Below are 25,176 nucleotides of genomic sequence, written 5' to 3'. Positions count from 1 at the left end.
GATACATATTGCAGGATAACAGTCAGGGTACATATTGTAAGAAAGTATCTAGGATAAATCTCATAGGATAACAATAATGTCAGAGGCCTTTTTCAGTCTGTGATTTATAACATTTGTTGTATGAATAAGAAAATTGAGATTCAGGGGATAAGATAATTTATCTAAAATCATACTGCTCCTTAGCAGCAGAATATAACTGTATCATTTATTTCAACATTACTTTCAAAGTAAATATAACCTGCATTACAAAGAAAATAGCAAAAGGAATTAAATTTATAAGCTCATGCCCTTTTGACTAAATTTCAGAAATACTATTTCTGTGGGATACTATAATAGTTAAGCTGTTATTCAGTGTTCTGTAGTCTGATGAAGCTGGAAAACATGGGTTTGTTTTTGGAAGACTTCCCAGAGCCTTTAATTTCTGAAAGGAATAAGACATCTTAGGAGAAACAATGTGTAGAGTTTCCTCATCTGATTTAGACTATGGAAACTGCTTCGAGCATCTTAATGAACTCATACTCCAAAAAGTAAACTTCAGATAAATTAAAACTTATTAACGTAACTCCAAGTCTTTGTGAAATGATTCACGATGCAAATATAAAATAAAACTAAACAGTATAATTAAGCAATCTATAAATTGTAACAAAGAACTAAAAGCCTTGTGCAGCAGCTGGAGAGATGGATTAGAAGATAAGAGCATTTTCCAGGCAAGTATGAGGACCTGCAGAGTCTTGAGACTGCCTGAGTTCAATTCTCCAGCACCGCTTCACAGTGGACATGGCCACACAGGTCTGTAACCTCAGCCTGTAGGGAGCAGAGATCAGAAAACCGCTGGGGTTCATGGAAAGCAGCGAGCTCTGTTATCAGTGCGAGACCACTTCAAGGAAACACATGGATGAGGAATGGCGGAGGGGCGCGCAGCACTCTCCTCTAAGAATGGCCTGCACACGTTCACATGGGGCGCATGCGCAGGCCACGTACTCACACGGGCGCCACACTACATATAGTTCACACATAAACATACAGAAATGAACATTTTATAATCTAAATAGTTTAAGAACAAAATTTTCATGCATAAAAAATTCTCTATAAAAGATATATAAAATTTCACTATATGTTTTTTTTATTTCTGTGTTATTATGGCACTGGTCCACATGGACAAAAACATAAGTTTCTGGGCATAGTGGTGCACACCTTTAATCCCAGCATTTGAGAGGCAGAAGTAGGATGATTGATGTGAGTTCAAGGCCACCCTGAAAATACATAGGAAATTCCAGCTCAGCCTGGGCTAGAGTAAATCCTACCTCAGAAAAGCAATGTATAAATAAGTAAGTAAGTAAATAAATAAATAAAACACCATAAGAATCCCATAGTTGAAAATGAAATATATAAAATCCAGTTAGTTTCTTAAATTTTAGACCTGATTTGGGTTGTAAAAAGTAGCTCAAAATTTGACTGACATGGAAGTGTATGTTAATAATTTGGTTTAAGAACAAGGCAAAGTCTTCAAAAAAAAGCCAAATTTCCTTGTAGTAATTCTTGTCTGCCGCAGAGTCCTCCTGAACATAGAATGCAATGAAGAGCATCTGCTTTGGGCCCAGGCATAAGATGCATGGATGCTGTGACTCTGTCGCCACCATGTGGATACGAGGGTCATTCAATGCCAGAGAAGTGCAAGGCTTGAAGAAGTGAGCCAGCATCTTTAGGCTGGCTCCCCATTGTGTCCAACAGGAGCGGTGGTGTTTTCGGTAGGTGTGGGTTTGCTTGCGGGAGCTTCCGCCACAGCCCAGATGCAGCTGCAGCCAGCCAGAATTAGGAGCCAGTTATGTGCTGCTGAGGCCCAAGATGTAAGTTCTCTAGACACAAATGTGCTTTGGTTTCAATGGAAGTGTTCTGCTCACAACAAAAACAACATACACACATACACACTATATATTATATAGATGTGTGTGTTTATTTATTTTATTAAAAATAATCAGGGGCTGTAGAGATGGCTTAGTGGTTAAGGCGTATGCCTGTGAAGCCTAAGGATCCAGGTTCGATCCTCCAGGTCCCACATAAGCCAGATGCACATGGTAGCACCTGTGTCTGGAGTTCATTTGCTGTGGCTGGAAGCCCTGTCGTGCCCATTCTCACTCTCTATCTCTCTACCCCTCTCTCTCTGTCTCTAATAAATAAATAAATCTTTAAAAAATAAATAAATAAAATAAAAAAAATAAAAATAATCAGCCCAAGTTGCTGACATACATGAGTGGCATCTCAAGACTTGCACAGTAGGGAGGGTAAGGCTTGGGGCAAGAGGAAGGGTTGGGAGGACACACAAAACTGGACCCAAATTGAACTGGTTCCATAGAAAGCTATATCCTGGAAGTTAGGCTAAAAGTTGAACCCTCAACAGGACCTTAGGGGGAGCACCTGAGCCCAAGGGCCCTGGAGAGGGTGAGATGAAACCTAACTTTAATTTCTCTCTCTCTTTTTTTTCTGTCTTTTTCTTTTCTGCTTTTCCTTTGGCTCTGGCCTATAATTCCCTGTACCAGGACATGGGTAACATCCACAACATGCTGTTGATCAAAGAGAACTACAAGGTCTCCCCAAACAAACAAAACAGACTTCTGTCAGAGCACATTATTACTCACTAGAGATCAATGGTAATACCTTACTGCTAAAGACATCATATACTGTTGGCAGGGACCACGGAGAGACCTGGTGGAAATCTGGAAGAGAGCCAGTCCCCACACAGTTAGCTCATCTAGTGCTGGAAGGCACTACATGAGTGGCCAGCGGAAAGTGGCCAACATCTGTCCGAGCAACTCAATGGTAAGCTGCTCAGAAGCACACCACCTGATGACACGAGAGCAGTACTGACTCAGCCGTGCTGGCTGACCAGGTGCTCGTGGATCGGCTAACAGAGCTGCTCAGTGGACAGGAAACCATACCTGGAACTGGAAACAAGTCAGAATCATATCCAGATGATGATTTTTGCCTTCCGTTGTCAAACTGCCACTAATATTGGACTGTAAGAGGGTCTACACCCTTTAAATTTTCTCTAAATTTATAATGGTTATCCCATTTAACTGGTGCTGACTTCACTCTCCTTTGGAGAATCTGCTTCTCTTTTGCAGATGGAAGCTGGACCCAAGGAGATAAATGACCCATCACACTTCACCCTAGCCCCAACTGAAACCACAGAGGAATTAGGGAAATGAGCAAGAGTGCTGCTTTCTTGGTGAACCTGTTATCAGCACAAGGGTGAAAGAGATAGACACTGAGGACACTCAACACCCACCAAAGCAGAGATCCAGAGTCTCCTAAGAGCCCATCACCGAAGTAGACTTAAAATGCACCCGGCATGGCTCAGGAAATTTTGTGGAAAAGGGGTCAGAAAAAATTGTTAGAGCCACAAGTTGGGACATTATGCACAGAGATGTTGCCTCTCCCCCATAACTGACTGCTGCCCCCCACAATGCATGACCCCCTGATCCCCATGAGGTTGGCCTACATCCCCAAGAGGAGGGCCTCTTCAGAAAATGGGCAGGAATGAGAGAAAGGATGGTACCAACATGTGTTGTTTACATACTAAGTACCTCCATATCTAATAAAAAAAATTTTTTTAATGACCTCCCTTGCTGTGTCCCAGAATTGATTTTGAGGCTAATACATACCCTTATCATTGAAGCTTTCATCTTCCCCCTTTGTCATTTGTGTCTCTTTTCAGAGTTGGGACTCTCCCTGGTTTGGAATATGAGACCTCTGAACTTCAGTTAGAGGAGGGAAGGCATCCTTGGCAGTAGTACTTGGGTCTTCAACACAGTGATGTTCAGGCTCTACAGAAAAAACAAACAACAACAAAATAATTCTCTTCCATCATGTGGAACATCTACTGACATAAAAAGTCACACTTCCCAACATTCTAACAGGAGCAGAAATCAACACTTTTGAACTTACAACTGCAACTGAAAACTCAGACGCATGGTAGATACCTCCTTTCTACTATAAAATTCAAATGCATTTTGCCACAGATTATCCACAAGTAAACAAGAAGCATTGGGATTTTCCTCAATAGCTGGTGTAGTTCTCCACTTATCTTCTTTACAGTGAAATCCAGATACAAAATCTGCAAGACGAGTTTGATCCATCCCAGTAATTACTGGAGGAGGCCCCGCCGTCACCCCACCAGGAGAGCTCTTGTGCCCACACACTGCTCTTGTGTGGCATCTGGAATGCCCTCGATGGCCACAGAAAAGCCACAGGGGAGGGAACATGAACGATCCTGTCTCATGTGGAACAGCAATTCTAAAATTCCCAGTGTAATCTTCTAGCAATGACTCTGGCCTATTTGCTGCCTGCTTTTTGTTTCCACTTTGTGGATTACAAACATTAAATTTCAGTAAAACTTGACTTGTTTAGTAAAATACACAGTTAAGAGAAGATTCAGAAATGTTATCCACTAACGTCTCTTTGTGAGATTCTAAATGCTTGCCCCCAGTCAGGGAACTCAATGGAGAAAAAAAAATTGAGTTTTGAATTTAAAATTTCAGGACAGGTTTGCACGTAAAACATCTTTTCAATTATACAGGCTGGTAAAAGGAAGGGCTTTTATTTTTACTTGCCTGTGTATTTTTCTGCTTGCCTTTGACATGTATTTTGTTTCCCAATGTCTTTTCACTTTGGTGCATGTTTGATTTGGTTCCTATGCTCTGCCTTCCCTGTATGAATGTATGTGTCTCCTCCAGAGCCTTTTTACCCCTGCCTACCCTCCAGCAGGGCAAGGAGGGGAATCCCCTTCTTTCTTGAGTCTTTTTAAATCTCATTATTTATAATTTCTCCATAAATAAACTTAATTCATAATTTACCCTTCTCGGAGTCCATTTTCTCAATTCTTTGTTAAAATGGAAAAGAACCCAAAGCTTGGGATTTACAAGCCTGGGGCATCTTCACTGAGCCCCAAAAATTGAAAAGCATTTAGAATAACCAAGTCAGGTTAACTGAGATGCGAGGACCCAGAGTAACTATGGGTGGCTTCACCCATGAACCGATTAAAAAATGAGAAGGGAGCCGGGCGTGGTGGCGCACACCTTTAATCCCAGCACTTGGGAGGCAGGGGTAGGAGGATCGCCGTGAGTTCGAGGCTACCCTGAGACTCCATAGTGAATTCCAGGTCAGCCTGGGCTAGAGTGAGACCTTACCTCGAAAAAAAACAAAAAAAAATGAGAAGGGAGCTGAGCAGCAGTAGCCTTCACTCTGCTTGCTGGCTGTGGACTACACGTGACCGGGTCACCTCGCTCCTGCTATCATGCCCTCCCCACACCAAGGACTGTAACCACAGCCTGTAGCCAACACAGACCCTCTTTCCTCCCTCCCTGCCTTACTTTCTTCTTTCCTTCCTTCCATGTTGCTTCGTATTAGGTATTTGGCCACAGCAAGAAGAGCATAACTAATACAATTACTGTGAATAAGTGTGGTGAATATATGAGAGAGCTCAAACTATAAAGTCTTTACAACGTGTTATCCTTTGGGGGCTCCTAGGGATGAGTTAGCTACTCACAAAGTGTCTCACAAATGCTTGTGACCATGCTCAGACAACAAAACCTACATGAGTACTTAGAGTTCTCAAGGCCCTACCTCACATATGAGCTGCAGGAGTTCAACAGAGTTGTCTGCAGGTACTGGTCCTTGTCCATCTGCAAGGCACATTTCCTAGGTTGGATCTGGCTTCTCCTCAATGGAACATGTAGTGGTTGAGACTATACCTAACCGTGTGAACCGCGACGCCGCCCACCATGCTGCCCCTTCCGCTGCAGCTGGCAACTCCTGAGCGTGAAGCCGCTGTGGCCCTTGGCTCTGGGAGGCTGCTCCTCTGCCCGTCCTTTTCCTGCTTCTTTCATTTTCTTCCACGGTGTCATTAGACAGTGGTAGTTTACTTTCATGCCACTCGAATACATCTTTTTCACAGACATCTCTGCTGGCCTGTTGAGCCACATAAAAAAGTTGCTTCTGAACTTAGTATCCCAAAGTTCCCAGCAATTCAGTGGGACAGATGGATAAATGAACTAAGATTAAAGCAGATCGTCTCTGTCTCACTTGTTGAAACGAGTGATCCCTAGTCTCCAAAGCTACAAACCTACATGTCAAAGCTTCAAAGAAAAATTTACCAAGGGGGCTTGAGACATGACTCCATTGGCAAAGGTCTTGTCACACAAGCATAAGGACCTGGCGCTCAGATCCGCAGCACTCACCTGGCATGAGCCTTTTACGCCAGTGCTGGAGAGTCAGAGACAGGGAGGCCCCTGGAGTCTGCTAGATAGCCAAAACAGGGAGCTCCAGGTTCAGTGAGAGACTGTGCCTCAAAAAAGTGCCGAGCAATTGACAAAGACACCTGACGCTAACCTCTCACCTCCACACACATGCACACACATGTACACACTCCCCTGCACATACACATATAAACATGCATATGCACATATACCCACATGCAAAAGTGAGTGCAAGAAAATAGGTTATCAAAAGAGCAAAAGATGTGAAGAGTGATGGTAAGATAACATAGTACTGTCGGGAACTGGCAGCAGTGAGAAGCCTCCCTTGTGACTGTGCTTAGAGCAAAAGAAAGCATGAGAGCCCAGCGAGGTCTCGAGTGCCAAGGAGCATGTGCTGGGAGGAATAAAACAGAGGAACAAGCCAGTATGGTTGTGATCTCTTGAGAAAATATCTGTGGTACATTTTCATACCACAGGTTTCTTCCTCTGGAATATAATCCACTAAATATTTCAATACTCGAAATCATCTCTAGACTATCGAAATTTGATCTAATATTAAGAATGAATTGAAACAAATTTCTTCAAAAAGAAGGAACGAATCCATTCCATGGTACATCTCCTGTGTCTTCCTATCATATCCCAGCTTTGCACTCCAATGGGAAATTCAGATAGTGAAAGCTCATACTCACCTCCCTTTCCATGGGTTCTGTATCCATGGATTTAGCCAACTACAGATAAGAAAGATTTTTTAGTTGCACAATATTGAATATGTACAGACTTTTAAACTTGTAGCTATTCCCTAAATAATATATATGGCATCTTTGCATAGTGATTCCAGAATGTTAGGTGATAGAATCTAGAAATGGGGTGAGATACAGGGAAAGATGCTTAGGTTATATGCAAATATTGCACCACCACCATTTTATAAAAAGGAATTTTAAAATCCGTGAGGTCCTGGAACTAACCCCCACGCCCCTCACGCACACACAGAAGCCATGGAGCAGACAGCTGGGCTTCTGTCTCATACACTCAATTGTACTTCAGCCTGCTTGTCTAAAAATCCACTAAGTGAAAAAGAGTTCTAAGACTTCCCAGTGCTCTGGGCCTTCTTGAGCAGTTTACCTGCAGGAAACAGCACTTCAGTTACTGTCCAGTTGTTTCTTGTTTTTTTTAAGATGTCAGAAAATGTGTTCTTAAAATAGAAGCTGTTAAATTTCAGCATGTTACCTAAGGTATTTGTAAATGAAATTACCAAAACACCTTTGTTTGTCAATAATCTTTCAAGTTATCTTGTGTGATGTCATTGAATTTCTTCCTAAAATAAGATTTTACAACAAAGGTTTTAATATATTGAAAATGACATTTCAGTAGCAACACCACCACTGTGCTTGATGGTATGTTTGTCTTATATGTTGAGGGAAGATCTTAAGGTTATAAAACCTACATAGATCTCAGAGTCAGTCTTGACAGTTCCTTAGATACATAAAAAGTCTCTTTAAGAATGATCATAGACTTTTAATGGGACAGGGTTGGATGAGTAATCTCACAAAGCTAAGGGAGGGACCTCAGGTCAGGATAAGGCTTGTGGGATAACTGAGAAAATCAAATTCACACAGAAAGGAGAAAGTGTGGCTCATTTCTACCTCCCTTGGAAATCAGTGCCAGACCTCTGTTTGCTGGTACACAAAGCTGATTGTGTCTATTCAGTGTCCCTTGCAATAATGTCCAATTCCCAGGTCTCCTTTACTGCTCTCCTTTTCCCACTGTGAATGTCTCCTGTCTCACCATAAAGAGCCTCTGCCACTGCACTATGATGCTTTTCGATTTTGAACTATTTACGAAGGTACCAAGTGTAAAATCGGTGTGATCACTTCCATGGTTCTGACTGACTTCTACTAAACTGAACTTATGATTATGCCAAGCTCTTGACTAGACATCTTCTCTGTTTAAACTAGAGGAAAGTTTCAAAGGAAGTATTCTTACAGAGACTCCTAGATTCATTTATATTTACTGTAACCTTAAGATCTCTTCGGAAAGTATAAAATGGGTTAAGACCTTGAGAGGCAAGCTAATAACCTCATTGTACCTTTCTTCAGTAACTGAGTCTCAGCCCTGCCTACTTAGCATTAAAACATCACTTCAGTGGCACACAGAAAACACACTGTTCTTTGTGGCATCTTCGGACAGCAAGCTGAGTGCCCTGTCAGAGCAGACCACGGGCCACAGGGCAGCCGGGAACGCCAGGGAACATAACAGACTCCAGGCCATGCAGCTCCACAGCTTGAAAGAAACTCAGAACTCCCAGAAGCAAAATCAAAAGCTCTCTGAATCCATGTTTTGATGTTTACTTTTCTGAAGTGGCAACATGGGAATGTTTTCCTAAAAGGAAAGAAAGCAATGCCATCATCAAAAGAGAAAGCAAAATACTACATGTGTCCCGCCAACCTTAATGGGAGGGAGAAAATGAATTATGGTAAAAACAAGTTTGTATATGCTCAGGCCACTGTGTGTGGGGATCCAAGCCATGGAAAAAGAAAAAAAAAAATACTTTGTTAAAAGTGGGCCTGCTATTTGGGTAAATGTGAACTGTTCCCAGGTGTGAGGCTGTGACAGGGTCTGACCCAAACTAATGAACTGTTTGGAAGGCTGCTTAAAAATTCTCCTTGTGCAAACAATGCAGAAGTGGAATGTATCAAGGAAGAGGAATGTTAAGCGCAGCCTAATCAAACATTTTTCTAATCCAAAATTGGGTATAATTTGGTTTTACAGGACCCAAGAGGCCCATTGAGTAGATAAATTACCATATCCACAGTCAACTAATCAGAATGTTTGTAAGTCACATGGCAAAAAAACTAAGTGCTGTCAAGGGTCATTAATGTTTCTTATTTCATACAAAACAGCTTGAAAACTTATTTTACATAATCCACTTCTGATGTGCAGTTATATTTATAACTCTGGTATAGGAAAGACCTCTCCTTCTTCATGACTTATGTTCCAGTTACTCCTTGTCATTTATGACTGTGTCCTACACCTTGAAGACTTTTACTTTTTCATTTGGGCTGAGAGAGAGAGGGAGAGAGAGAATGATAAAGATACTCACAAATACAATGCCCTTGTAAGTACCTAGAAATCTACCCTAAGAATATAGGCTCTGCTTCTAACACTTCTGTAATCTTTTCTTAACTATAACACTGAAGCAATAACAGTTTTCATTTTCATGGTCTTGGGAAGCATTGTATGGGGTCAAGTGTGACCACAGTAAGCTTTCAGGGTATTCTAGTCACACAGCAGAAGTGATCATAAAGGAGAAACCTATGGACTGTCTCCCTAGTAGTTTCATTGAATTTCTAATGAAAATTCATTTTGATTTGAATAATAATAAATTGTCACTTTGACATCTAAAGTAACTGCAAGAGATTGTGTTTATGTAAAATTTTTGCTGCACAGAGTATATAAAATCATTAATGTTAAAATATTTTGCTGCTGACAGAAAGCTGGAAGAAGCCATTCTACATGTAGTTCAATGGGAGAAAGAGATACCACCAGTGAAGATACTCAACAGTGGACACTGCAAGCCTTATAATTGGCCAGCCAACCCAAATGAGCCAATGGGTGCAATAGTGGCACGTCTGTCATGGTGGAAATAAACTGCCCTCCAATTGGACTGGAGGCCCACTCCATGGGGGAAATACATCCCTGATACTGAAAACTTAAAACAGGGGTAGTCATGAGCCCTAGGGATTTAACATCTACTGATGTCTGGAAAAATGTATATACTATGCTTATCAAACTGCCCAGTAAGCACTTCTCTTAATATTTATACACTTATATTAACGCTACTCGCACTTTGGGTAGAGAATCTTCTCTTTTCTGATGGCAGTGACTTTGGAATGACTCAGAAGGTATCATAGTGCTGGAAAGAAGTGACTTGAGTACTGAGTAACATCTCGGTCACACCTTCCAAGGCTCAGGGTCTAATGCGGAAGAGGTGGCGGAAAGAATGTAAGAGCCAAAGGAAGGGTAGGACTCCTTACAACATGCTACCTCCAGACATAAAATGGCCTGGATATCCATGACCTCATAGTGCCTGACACTACCTACACAAAACCATCATAAGAGGCAGGAAAGACCATGATATCAAAATAAAAGAGAGACTGATTGAGATGGGGAGGGGATATGATGGAGAATGGAATTTCAAAGGGGAAAGTGTGGGGAGAAGTGAGGGTATTACCATGGGATACTTTTTATAATCATGGAAAATGTTAATAAAATTGAGAAAAAAAGAAAATAAACAACAAATTCTGTTGAGGCTATATAGAAAGAGGAACACATACATTGTTGGTGGGGTCTAAACTGATGCAACCACTGTGATAATCAGTATAGAATTTACTAATAGTTTCAGCTATATCTAGTGATACCACTCTTGGGTATATACCTGACAGATGCTAAGTGCACACCACAGAGATACTTGCACATCCATATATTTTGTTTCATTACTAACAAAAGCCAAGATATAGAAGAAGCCTAGATGTGTATCACCAGATGATAAAATAAAGAATATATGGTGCAAAAAAAAAAATTTGCTTGGTATGTCATATAGTAACTATCTATTATAGTAATCTTAAAAAGAAAACAAATAATCCATAATAACTGGTTGCCAGTTTGGGGGCTATTCGTATTAGTAGTAGTAATAGTAGTGTCGCATTGTATTACTAATGAATGATCAGGGCAGATAAACATTAAATCAGTGAATAAAAATGAATAAAACTCAGAGAACATTGCAGAAGTAGCTGGGGTAAGAACTTCATAAGAGAGCGCTGATCTCACTGGTGGCCAGAGAACCACATCTATGGAGATGGTGATAGATACCAAGGAGATTCAAAACTCATCAAAGTACAAAGTAAGAGGCAGCCAAGAACTGGAGGGGTGCCGTCCTCCCAAGTGAACCCACTCATGTAATCGTGGCCCCCAGTGGTCACCGATATATCTGCAAGACCAGCATGGTCCTGAGCCCATCAACATTTTGACATGAAAGATGGAAGAGGACAAAAGGAAAAAGACAACAAAACAGGGGAAGGGCAACCTTGAAAGAAGAGGGTCCTTAGGGGTGGGGGTGGGGGAGAGGGCAAAAAAAAAAAAAACAAATAAAGGGATGGGAATACAATTAAATTACTATAGGCTCCATAATAAAGTTCTCAAAGAAAAGTGAACAATGAGAATCTCTCAGAGATGATCATCACTTAGATATCTGTGTGTGGTATACATCTGTGGTACGGTGTGTGTGGTGTATGCACGAGTGTATGTAGGTGAATACCCCATGCACACTTATACTCAAGCCAGCAGAGGACATAAGGTATTAGTCTCTTCATCTCTGTATTGCTTGGGGTCTCTCCCTTAAACCAGAGCTGCTGTTCATGAGCAAGCACCAGCAATTCATCTCCACCACTCCTCTCCTCACTCAGCCATGCCTACCTTTCACATGGGTTCTAGACAGTTAACTTTGGGCCCCAGAAGGCCTCCTACTTAAGCAGCAAGTGCTCTTCACCATGGGGCCATCTGCCCAGCCCTCCTGTTTTGCATCACTATTATTTTTATGCAAAGCTCTTCAAGCTTACAGAAGCTTAAGATGAGGTGTCTACTGGCAATTACATGGTGCAAGAGCACAATCTGCTTCTTCAAGATAAAAGACTAAACCCTTCCCACTTTCAATAAAACTGAGAAAACTTACAAAAGTATCTGCATTTTGCTAAACTGATTTAAAAAAATCATGGTGGGCCAGAGAGATGGCTTAGCGGTTAAACACTTGCCTGTGAAGCCTAAGGACCCCGGTTCAAGGCTCTATTCCCCAGGACCCACATTAGCCAGATACACAAGAAGGCACACGTGTCTGGAGTTTGTTTGCAGTGGCTGGAAGCCCTGGTGCACCCATTCTCTCTCTATCTCCCCCTTTCTTTCTCTGTCTGTTGCTCTCAAATAAATAAAAATAAACAAACAAAAAGTTTTTTGAAAAAATCATGGCATATGCTTGGATTGGTTATATTAGATTCAGATAACAAGGTACACACTATCCTAGAAAAGAATGTCAAGCCCATGGAGAACTCTATAGAAAATAAAGTTTCACATAAGATTTCTAAGGTACGTTCTCCTTTGAAGCACAGCTGCAGAGCACAGGAAACTTCCTTGTCTGCCATGCTGCTAGGAGCATAGCGCGGATAGTGAAAGTCAAGCCAGGCAGCCAGCCCTAAGGTGGTGACTGGTTATCAGCAGCACATGACTGGGCCACAACCACATAAAAAGCCAGGAGTTCCAGATGTTGTCACTGGACACAGCACACATCCTGATGGCCCTGGTGTTGATACCCACCACAGGAATCCCGAGCAGCCTGCGGGAACCTCAAGGTCATTGCCATTCGTCAGAAAACTCTGCTCATGGACCAAGTGTCATTGCGGTGAGCTGCCTCACTGTTAGGACAGGAGGAGCATAGGTAGAGGAATGACTGGCTATGCAAATGTGAAGCATTAAGAGTGTGAAGAAAGGATTTCAGTATCATTACGTTCTCGCTCCTGATTGCTTGTGACACATGCATAGCAAAGTGCCACAAGTACACTGGCTTCCTGGAGCACCTGTTCACTACCTCGCAGTCTCTGGAGGCCTGGACCAGGACTTTCTGGGTTCTATCACAGCATCAAGAACCAAAATTTTATCCTCTGATCAATGCCCCATCATCTAAGCTTGAGTCTAAATTCTGTTCCTCTATTATATCTAAAACAGATTACAAGGAGCTCTTGGGTCTGATTAATCTAGTCCATCTCCTGTGGCATATGACCTTCCTCTCTGTGAGTCTACAAAATTAAAGGTAGGTCAAGTGTCTTCAATAATGCCAACATGCAATGGCATTAAATGAGAAGTAAGGACATTCTGATTCAATGAAAAGGATTATATAAGAGGGATCCCAGCCTATAACAGGACAAAAAACAGTTGGGGAAGATAGCAGTTTGTGACTGAGTTTCAGACGCTGGGAAAGATTCAACTCTGTCTCCTTAGCTCTTGTTCCCACTGCCTCAGCCATCCTTTGCTTGTCATGAGAATCTGCACATGCTATCTGCTGACAAGTTTTATCAGCCTGCTGCCTGTCGGGAGAAGCCCAAGAGTCAGGCTTTTTGCCTTTTGTCCTTTCTCTGTCCCTTATAGTCCCAGCTGTCTGTGTTTCTGATGTAACAATTTTCTTAAAAACTTTGTGGGTTTTCCACGGATTATACTCCATTAAACAAAAGTCAGAACCACAATCTTTTCAAAGATAACCATGAGTCAGGCTTTGGCGCCTGCTGAGGTCATTGAGAGACAGAGATCTTAAACTTCCCAGGGGGATCCCACACGTAATCTCTTCAATGAGCCCTCTGCGTGATGGAATAGGCCAATCTTCTGATCACTGCACAGCCTTACAAAGAAAGACGGCACACCCATGCAGACTGAATCTTTTCTCAAGGAGAGCTCTCAGCAGTTACTTCTTGCTTTCAGGATTTGTTGTCATGGAGAAAGGCCATGAATTATCAGGCTCCTCTAGTTCTGGTTCCTCTCGATGGCCACGGCTCTCTCCGCACGTGGCTCTCCATAAGCAGGGGCCGGCCACGAGTGCCTTCAGCACTGCAGCCACTTCGGGGAGGCACTCTAAGGTCTAAAACTCAAAGAACGTGTCAAGGCCATTTGGGCCTTGCTGCCTGATGTTCAGCCATTTTCAGTTCAGAAGAAGGTATCTCCATGGGAGACTGCGTGGAGAAAGGAACAGTCTAAGAACTAGGCTTGGGAAATTGAAGGTCTAGACATCAGGAAGATGATTCTGCACAGGAAGGTGCATAAGGAGTGTTACACTAAGTGAGAGGGATGCAGATTAATCCATAGCATTTCAAGAAAGAGGATACCGTATTTGTTTTATTTAGGGCTAAGCACTCAATTATTACTGTGCAGTTTTACCAGTTATCTGTCTTGGAACACTGCCAGCTACAAAGAGAAGCTTCCTTGACCAGGCTGAGAGCAGCAATCCATGGTATAGACATAAATGCTTAGAAGGTATTTTGACATATTTGGCAAAACAGCATTAGGAGCTTCCCTTCTAGGGCACATAACCTCTGCAGCTGTGAGCTTTTGTCTGTGTTTGCAATATCAGGCACGAATTCCTTCCTGCAGAGTGGGCTTCAAATCCAATCAGAGGCACACCACTATTGCACCAATGGGAACATCTTGCCTGGTGGTTCGATATTCACTCTGTGTGCAGCACACGGAGTCCACAGCTAGGTAGGACCATTGATGTCTTTTCTCTCTCAGCTGCCTTCTGGCACTATTTAAAGCCAGCCAGCAGAGAGAAAGCTTCCAGCTCAGTTCCAACTTGATTTCTCAGTGTCATGCAACTGAAACATGTAGTGTCTCCATGAATGGGACCTTACATTCTGGTTCTGGTGGGGAACCAAGAGCAACAGCAATGGTCTTCTTGTTCTTGGGGGGGGGGGGTTCTCCGAAGCCTCCCTGAGCAACAACTGGATTTATTTATGAATTTATTTAAGAGAAAGAGAGTCAGAGGGATAGAAAGAGGCAGAGAAAGAGAGAGAGAGGGAAACAGAATGGACATACCAGGGCCTCCAGCTGCTGCAAACAAACTCCAGATGCGTGCACCACCTTGTGCATCTGGCTTATGTGGGTCCTGGGAAATCGAACCTGGGTTCTTGGGCTTTGCAGATAAGTGGCTTAGCCACTAAGCCATCTCTCCAGCCCAACAACTGGAATTTTTTGTTTAATTACTCATGCCTTCTGAGTTTATTGAGGTTACTTCCAGGAGCATGGATGACTCAAAGACTGTGTCATCACAAACCCCACCCCAGCACAAGCGGTAGCTCACTGATACTGCACCTTTGGAGATCACTGCATGACTTGCCGTGCCCTCCACAGGTCGGAGTAGTCACTTCCTGTTCCTATAGCATAGGGGCGAGGTCTTGTGACCTCGTAAGTGTCAGCTTTCCTGGACTTGTTTGCCTCCCTTCTCCCTTCCAAAGGGAATTTGCTACACATCACATATGAAAGCATCTTGGTCTTGGCATAGGTGTGCTTTGTTTTAAGATGGGAATCTTTCTAAGACTGACATGTCCTGGACAAAACATCTGTTATTTCCCACCTCTCTTTTTTCTACAACCTCATTAACCAAAAAGCTTGAGGACCCAGAAGTCTGTATGGGAGAAGTACTGGGTCAGTCAGTAAAAACTACCCAAGCCCAGATGAGAGACAAGCAGAGGCCATGGTTGCTCACAGAAGTTACTGTCCAAATGTAACTGTGGTTTGGGCTTCATCTACTATTTTTGGACTAAAGAATAAAGTTTGGAACTTGCTAAAATTGGATGCCTTGAAAGCCAAAAAGAAAGAGTGAGTGAGAAGTGGTTTATGGAACACTGGGCCTCAAGAGAGAGGTAGGAGGTGAGCTTGTAAATTTGAGGTATGATGGTGAACTGATGGCATTTAAAACCCCAGAGTGGAAGAGGTAGTCTAGAAAGAGTGCTAATTTCGAAAGAGAAATTGGGGCAAAAATGGGAGAACATTGTGGAGCAGCCAAGTAAAAAACACAAGTGTCTAAAAGAAGGAGATGTGAATCTCTGTGCTGAGTGTCAGTAATGGAATTGACCGAAGATGTTGATAGCTCATATGATTCACAATGATTTTGGGCGTATTATACTAATTGGCAGAAAGACTCAGGATTGTTTTTCATTTTTTCTAATGCTTTTCTTAACTTTCAAATATTTTTGCTTGGCTCTGGTGGCTTTTCCTGTTTTGACTTTATGGCCCCATTTAACTTTCAGAACATTTTCTAAATTTCAAAATATGCTAACCATTGAAGGGTGTTAACATTGAGAAATGAGAGAATGAAATAGAATTGTACACTTACTCTTGAAACTGTTTTATTTCAGTGAGACAATTTTATGCTGTATTTTTATATAATTGTATAGTAACCTGGATTAAAGGAGAATTGGGGTTGAAAATCTACTTGGGGTTTAATAATTAAAATTCAGTTTCATAACATTGTCTAGAAGCCCGCCACAACTCTTGCTGTTATTACATGTATTTCATTTTTTTCATATTTTCATATTTCATATTTTTCATATTTGACATACATGTATTACTTGAGAACTGCCTCAAATTGCTTGCCTCTTCATTGGCTAAACTATGGGAATGTCCTTGAATGAGTTTTCTTCCATATTCCCTAATGTGTGAGTTTAATTGTTGCCATCCACCACCCAAAGTTCATAAGATGAAGATCTAAACTTCTAAATAATCTTACTTGGTGATAGATTCGGCATGGAAGAAATTTAATGAAGTTGAGTGGCACAGCCCTGATGTGAGAATATTACACCTCTCTTGTTAGGGAGGTCAGAGAGCTCTTCCTACAAGCCAGGTAGAGAGCTCTACCAGAGCCTGACAAGAATCTGAATCTCTGACATGCTAGCCTCTAGGGACCACAAGTCAATAAACTTCAGCTATATAACCCATTGATCCATGATCTTCCATTATGTTAGTCTAAGCAGGCTAAGATACCCAGGGATAAGACGATGATGTTGCAACTCCATTCACAGCCCTACACTCCCACACATTTTATAGTACTTCAGCCTGAATGGCTTTTACTCTATACATCTGCTGCTGCTTGATTCACTTAGTCAAATCAAACACATGCCTTTTTGTGTGTTTATGGTGCACTGAGCATAAAAAGCAAAAACAAGGAGATGGAAACAGTAGCTTAACCAAGTACACAGAGCAAGTTGCCTAGAGAAATGGAATTCTAGCTCAGGACTATGATTTCTAGTATGCTATTCTTACAGGTTTTCCTGTTCTTTCATGTCTGGGGAGGATTTTCTACAACTGGTTGCTCAAATTGTACCTCCAACAAACGTAATAACCCAAAATTCCATCAGCAAAATGACACTTACTCACATGGTTTTTGCCTTCTCATATTATCAGCCACCAGTCAGAAGAAATGTCTTTTAGAAATATTGTTTAGAAAATAAAAGGGTTTACTATTGTTTGCCTTAAGGAGATACAATATATATACTTCTATTCTAGAAAAGTATAACCATATGCATGGAGCCATGATGGTCTTTTTATTTTAGTTTTTTGATTACCATAGAACTTGGAGCCAAGTTTCAGAGTTAACTTCTTATTAAGTATTCATGTCTTCATTATTTTTATTTTAATTTCATGTTTTAACTTCATACTTTAAATTCCTTTGGCTGGAATATCCATTTGTATGTGTTGAGAAAAGCTGGATTAAGAAATTTTTAACAGGAACTGTGCCCTTTGCCTAAACAATGACAGGAAAAGTCTTCTCCAAACTTAAGGAATACTACAGCTGTTTTGTCAAAGCTGATATATTTGTATAAGACATTTTCATGTCATTTACTGATACTGGATATAAGGTGGAGGGAGCCAAGCTGTACCCTTCCTTTGGGTATTGGAGGATACAGCAGGAGATAATCCTCAGATAATTAGCCAGTCTTCCTGAATTTTGTAAAATTAGACTAATTTTCACAAGTCTCCAAACCCAGCAATAGTCTATGAATTTTTGGGTATTGGAAGGGAATAGAGGGGAAAATAATAGAGTACAACATCTTGTAGGAAGGAGATTGCTTTCTTGTTCAGAACCTTACATCATTGCTGAAGACAACCTTGCCCATTCCCTAGCCCCCATCCAGATATCACAGCAGCTTTCCTGCCTCCAGCTCTTCTGTCAGACAGTGCACTCCTGAGCTTGCTAAAGTCGCCCTGAGGTGGAGGTAGTGCCACAGGGACCTGAAAGAGAACCCGGGCATTATCACATGCTCTGATTCTACATTGCATTATCAAGTACAACTCTGCAGAGCTGGTAGCTCAGCATGATGTCATGTGTCCATGAAGGAAGCCCTGGGCAGGGAGCTTCTGCCCTTTGCTGAATTAGTACTTGCCCTTTTCAGGGCTCTCTTGTTTGCTTTTCCCAACCACCTCTGCTCCTGACTATGAGAGATAGACAATCAGTTGAAAATAGTCCATAGGAGTTCACTGGTTAATAATAGCCTTTGTAGAGAAAGAAAAATATTTATCTCCTTGAATTATAGTAAAAATAAAGATAGAAAGCAAACCAAGCCAGGATGTGGGAGACAACAGCTGCTTGGCACAGCTGTCGATTATTAATGCAATATCCCCCTCCTCTACAAGGTCAATACACTTGCAGGCCAGAGCTTGTAAACTACTGGCTAGAGCCATCATCTGAACTGGGATTGTGGAAGACCAACAGCAGAAATTGGGAAATGCACCAACTCACCACTTTACATCAGTTTCTCCTTTGCACCAAAAGAGACAACACTGCAGACCCAGACATGAATATATCCAGTGTGTGCCTGAAACACCAACATATCCCCACATAAAGACAATTATTATGTTCAGTTCCTATTAACAAAATGGAGGCTTCCTTATTTTAGCTAATGAAGAGAAGTTGCAACTTTTTACCTCTGAGACATCTCTACAACACACTGGAGACTGTGGGATGCGCCTGTTGGCTGCAGAAGTTGTCTACATTTCACAACATATGCCTGAAGGGGAGCAAAGATTAGCAGAAATATTAAGGGTCTTGATGTGGTTTTAGGCCTGACATTTGTACTTGACTCTTCTCATCCACTTTAGGTATTGTAACTCATTATAAACATTCAGGAGAATGAACAATATAATTAAAATTGTGAAACAGTTTCCACTATAAGCTTTAATTTGCAAACACTTGAATTTTATAAATAACTCCCTTTTCGTTGAAATTTTCCATCTTCAATTTTTACCCAAAGGTGTTTTCTTTCTTTGTTTTGGAGAAAAACAAGGATAATTAACTGTTTAAGGATCTGGACATATTAATTTCTGATTAAGTTGGTGGACCACCTTTCTATGTATGTTCTAGTAAACATTTGTTTATTTATCTATATGCATGTGTTTGTGTAAACCAATGCCAGATACATACACTGTGCCTCTAACTTTACATAGATGCTGGGGAATTAAACTTTAACACATATACTTTGTAAGAAAGTGCTTTTACCCACTGAGCCAACTTCCCAGGACCCTGTAAGTTCATTCTAAATGATGTAACTTGCATAAATTTAAAAATATAAGCTTTTAAAGAAGTCAATCACTAGTAACAAATATTAAACAGTAGAGTAAATGTTTGTCATGAATATTTGATCTGGGACTTATCTTAGAGCAAACAAAATGCATAGAAAAAATTAAGCAAATTAATACCAACTCACATTCTTTAAAAAAATTTAAACATTTTATTGACAAGTTCTACACATGTAGATAATATAACATGACCATGATCACAATCATCTCCAGCTACCTTCGCTTTGACCTTTCCTGAATCCCCCCAATCCACTTAATCCCTTCTTTTCAACTAGTCTCTCTTCTATTTTGTTGTCATCACTTTTTTCCTGCCTTTTATATGGTCTTGTATAAGTAGCATCAGCTCCTGTGAGGTCAGTACCACGGCCACACTTAGTCTGGAAGACAGTATTCACAAAGCACTCTCTCCTTTCTTTTGGCTCTTACATTCTTTTTTGTTGTTGTTGTTCATTTTTTATTTAGTTATTTGAGAGCGACAGACAGAGAGAGAGAAAGACAGATAGAGGGAGAGAGAGAGAATGGGCGCGCCAGGGCTTCCAGCCTCTGCAAACGAACTCCAGACGCGTGCGCCCCCTTGTGCATCTGGCTAACGTGGGACCTGGGGAACCGAGCCTCGAACTGGGGTCCTTAGGCTTCACAGGCAAGCGCTTAACCGCTAAGCCATCTCTCCAGCCCGGCTCTTACATTCTTTCTACCACTGCTTCCACTATGTTCATTAAGTTGTGGGACGTGTCTCACTTAGTGCTGAACACACCACTGTCATTTCTTCTCAGCACTTTGGTGAGTTTTGAGTCTCCCCAGTAGTCGCCATTTGAAAGAGAAACTTCTCTAACCAAAAGTGAAAGTAACATTATGTGAGCATAAACATAAGTATTTAAATGGTGGTTTGGTGGGCATAATAATAATAATAATAATCCAGACAACAGTAGTAGTTTGCCTCCTAACACTTGTGACCTCCCCAGACACAGGCTTTTGATTGGGTTTTCAGTACCAGGCATGAATTTATACTATGGAACAGGCCTCAAGTCTAATCAACTAGCAGTTACTTTCTCCATAGCAGACATATGGCCATTGCACCAGTAGGTATATTTGGCCTGCCTGTAGACTGTTACTGACATTTCTCCCACAACATCCTGACAGCTAGTCAACAGGGAGGAGCCTGACAGGTCAGCTCCAGCTTGATTTCTCAGTGATCTTTAGCCCAAACAAGTGAAATCTTCAGCAATAGGGTCTTAACATCTAGTTCTGGTGGGTGAACAAGAGCTTTGCCAATAGACTGCATTGCTTTAGGGACATCAGGGGCCCTGACCAACAACTCACTACAAGTTTGCCCACCCATGACGCTGAAATTTTCTTAAATAATCTATGGCTTCTGGGCACAGCATTATTCATCCCATCAGGGTAATTCTACCCAGGCTCTCTCTATTATTACATATATTTTATTTAGAGAAGAAACAGATCTTCATATAGCTTATTCATATTATCTTAAATTTTGATTAAACCTTCTCCCACATCCTCTTTTCTTCAATCCCCTCACCTGACTGCATTTCGACCATGTCAGCCCCGGTATTCTAACCCCTTTAATTACATATCTACTATACCCTCCCCTTGAGCCCTTTCCTCTCCTCCCTCCCTCATGACCCTTTTCTGGCTGTTTGACCTCTACTATTGACTTTTCCTAAACCTCACATACAAATCCAGGTATTTGAACCTAGAATATACATAAGAGAAAGGACATGCAGCATTTGATTTTCTGAGCTTGGTTACCTCAATTAGTATAATCTTTTCCAGACCCACCCATTTCCCTGAAAATTTCATAATTTCATTTTTCTTTATAGCTGAATACAACTGCATTTTGTAAATGAACCACATCATCATCCACTCATCAGTTGATGGACATCTGGGGTTATTCCATTTCCTAGCTAATGTGAATAGAGCAGCAATAAACATGGATGAGCAGGTGTCTCTACAGAAATATGTAGAAATCTTATGCAAAGGAATGGTATAGCTGGATTATATGGCAATCTATTTTTAGCTGTCTGTCTCAGGAATCCCCACACTAATTGTCACATTGGCTGTAACAGTTTACATTCCCATCAACAATGGAGAAATGTTCCTCTTTCCCCATGCCCTTGCCAGCATTTATTGCCACTGGATTTCTTGAGGATAGCTATTCTGACAGGAGTGAGATGGAACCTCAAGATAGCTTAAATTTGCATTTCTCTGATGACTGTAGCTGCCTGAGTTTACATCGGGGTTCTCTATGATGTTTCTACAACTCTGTTTTTGTGCCAGTACCATGCTGTTGTTTACGCTGTTGTTTTTGTTTTTGTTTTATGGTGGCTCTGTAATAAAATCAGGCATGGAGATACCACCATTCTTATTTTTGCTGCTCAGCATAGCCTTTGTTACTGGAGGATTTTTTTTGTGCTTTCAAATGAATTTTAGAATTTTTTTTTTTCTATTTCAATGAAGAATGCCATTGAAATTGTGATGGGGATTGCATTAAATGCGTAGGTTGCTTTTGGTTAGATAACTATATTACAGTTTTGATTCTATTTGTATCCCATTTATTTATATTTCTTATTGTATTACTGTCTATAATTTCCAGTACTGTATTAAATAAATGTGGATAAAATGGACAAACATTTGTCTTGTTCCTGGTTTTCGTGAAAATGCTTTGAGTTTTTCCCTACTTAGTATAGTATTAGCTATAGGTTTGTCATAAGTAGCCATTATAATATTGAGATAAGTCCCTTTTATTCTTAGTTTCTTTAGGAATTTTATCATGAAGAAATGTTGGATTTTTGTCAAATGTCTTTTCTTCATATATTGAGATGATCATTCCAATTTTGTGCTTGAGTCTACTGATATGGTATATTACATTTGGTGATTTGTATATGTTGAGGCATCCCTGTATCACTGGGATAAAACCAAATTGATCTTGATCAGGGTGAATGATTTTTTTTTATGTATTCTTATATTTTATTTGCCAGTATTTGTTGGGAACTTTTGCATCTATGTTCTTGGAGGACACTGGTCTATAGTTTTGTTTATTTGTTTTGTCTTTATGTGGTTTTGGTGTCAGGGTGATGTTGGCTTTGTAAAAGGAGTTTGGTAGTATTTCTTCCTTTCCTATCTCATGGAATAGATTAAGAAGCATTAGTGTTAGTTATTCTGTGATGGTCTGGTATCATTCAACAGTGAATCCATCTAGGCCTAAATATTTTTTAGTTGGAAGATTTTTTTTTTTTAGTAACTGCTTTTATCTCAGTGCTTGTTATACATCTGTTTAAGTGATTTGTTTTATCTTACATTAATTTTGGTAGGTCTTATATTTCTAGAAATTCATTCATTTCTTTTAGATTTTCTAATTTAGTGAAGTATATGATAAGCTATGACTTTATGACTTTCTGAATTTCATTGGTATCTATTGTAATAGTGCCATTTACATCTCTAATTTTATTTGATTTGGGTCTCTTCTCTCTTTCACTGTTAAATTTCATTAAGGATTTATCAATCTTGTTTATCCTTTCAAAGAACAAACTTTATTTCATTGAACCTTTGGTTGTTTTATATTTGTTGTGTGTGTGTGTGTGTGTGTGTGTATGTGTTTTGTTTTGATTTGATTTTTTGCAGGTGGAGTCTGTTTCATTAATTTCTGCCTTGATCTTCATTGTTTTTTTTTTTTCTATCTATTGATTTTTGGTTTGCCTTGTTCTTATTTTTCTAAGGTCTTAAAGTGTAGCTTTAAGTTCTTTATCTGGGCCTCTCTAATTTCTTAATCTAGGCACTTAAAGCTATAAATTTCCCTCTTAGGAGGCTTTGGTTTCTTATCTTTTCATTATCATTTGATTCTAGGAATTTTTATTTTATTATTTTATTTATAAATTTATTTATTTTGATTTTTCAGGGTAGGGTTGCACTCTAACTCAGTCTGACCTGGAATTTACTAGTCACAGGGTGGCCTCAAACTCACTGTGATCCTCCTACCTCTGCCTCCCAAGTGCTGGGATTAAAGGCGTGCACCACCATGCCCAGCTTATGTTTCATTTGATGTTATTCTTTTAATATTTTATTTATTGGAGAGAGAGAGAGAGTGAAAGACAGAGAGAGGCATATAGAGAGACAGAGAATGGGCACACCAGGGCCTCCAGCCTCTGCAAAGGAACTCCAGATGCATGTGCCACTTTGTGCATCTAGCTTACGTGGGTACTGGGGAAAATGAACCAGGGACCTTAGGCTTCACAGGCAAGTACCTTAACCATTGAGCAATTTCTCCAGCCCTTATTTTTTAAAAAAATTATTTATTTGCAAACAAAGAGAGAGAGAGAGAGAGAGAGAGAGAGAGAAAGAGAGAGAGAGAGAGATAGGCACACCTTATTTTCTTCTTAGTTTCTTCAATGACCCATTTATCATTCAGTAATGAATTCTTTAATTTCCATGAGCTTGTGCATATGCTAAAGTCTTTCTTATTCATTTGGAGTTTTATCCCATTTTGATCAAATAGAGTATGAGGAATTATTCCAGTTTTTCTGTATTTATTAATGTTTGCCTTGTTTCCTAATATATGGTCTATTTTGGAGAATGTTCCATGTGCAGTTAAAATAATATGTATTCTGCAACATTTGAACAGAATGTTTTGCAGATGTCTGTTAGGTCTATTTGTTCTATGATGTTATGTAATCCAGTTATTTCTCTGTTTATTTTTTGCAAAGATGAACTGTCAGTTGGTGAGAGTTGAATATTTAACTCACCCACTACTATTCTGTTTGGGGTTATCTGTGACTTTGCATCTAGTAGTGTTTGTTTAATGAAATTGTGTGCACCCATATTCAATGCATGTATGTTTAGAATTGTAATGTCCTCTGGTGGGATTGTACCCTTTATCAGTATGACCTTTTTATCTCTTCTGACTAATGTTGGTCTGAAAAATCTATCCTGTCAGGCAGAACAGCAACAACTGCGTACTTCCTAGGCCCATTTTCTTGAACTACTATGTTCCATCCTTCCAATCTAAGATATTGTCTGCTTTTTATGGAGAGGTGAGCTTTCTTGGAGGCTACAAACAAAAGGATCCTGCCTTTCAAACCATTTTGCAATCCTATGTATTTTCATTGGAGCATTGAGACCACTGATAGTCAACATTGAAAGGTGTTTGTTTATTCTTGATATTGTAAACCTTTCTGTTTTTCTGTTTCTTTCTTGTATTGAGTATTATTCAGGTATGATTTTTGCATTCTCTTTTTTAATATACAAAATCCAAAGACTGTGCCCTTTTGGGTTTTCTTTCTCTACTTTCTCATGTTCGAATGGGGAGTAAATCTGCCCCCGGAAATATTATCTTTAAATAAAGAGCAGAGGGGAGAAGAAGAGTCAGTCAAGTCCTCATAGTACATGGTAACATACTTTTCAAATCCTAGCATTTAGTAACTTGAGGAAGGAGGACATTAAGCTCAAGGTTATCCCAGGGTGCACAGTACCAAGACCTTGTCTCAAGATAAAAAGGGTAAAAAGCCCTATACTCCTTCTCCCTCCTTCCTTCAGTGTAAATTCTAAAGGAATTGGCGGTATAAACCTGTTCTAATGAAACTGAAGAGTTCAGCTCGTATATATAAAGAGCTGATATTTCCTCATACCTATCTAACAATAACCAAAAACATATCAAATACCAATGACTCCTCTTAGATTAGAAAATCAAATTTTAAGGGCAAACTTCTACCCTCGTATCTGAAGAAATGGAATGAAAGAGTTGCAG

General features: G+C 40.4%; 1 pseudogene; it reads right to left on the bottom strand.

Annotated features, from left to right (window-relative positions):
• The window catches only part of LOC101607704, a 96,604-nt pseudogene extending 90,647 nt beyond the window's left edge, over positions 1-5,957 (bottom strand).
• Between the last annotated feature and the right edge of the window lie 19,219 nt (positions 5,958-25,176).

This window comes from Jaculus jaculus, chromosome 16 (genome assembly GCF_020740685.1).
Source record: "Jaculus jaculus isolate mJacJac1 chromosome 16, mJacJac1.mat.Y.cur, whole genome shotgun sequence".
NCBI lineage: Eukaryota > Metazoa > Chordata > Mammalia > Rodentia > Dipodidae > Jaculus > Jaculus jaculus.
Note: the sequence above shows the minus strand (reverse complement) of the source record. Positions and strands in the feature narration are given on the sequence as shown.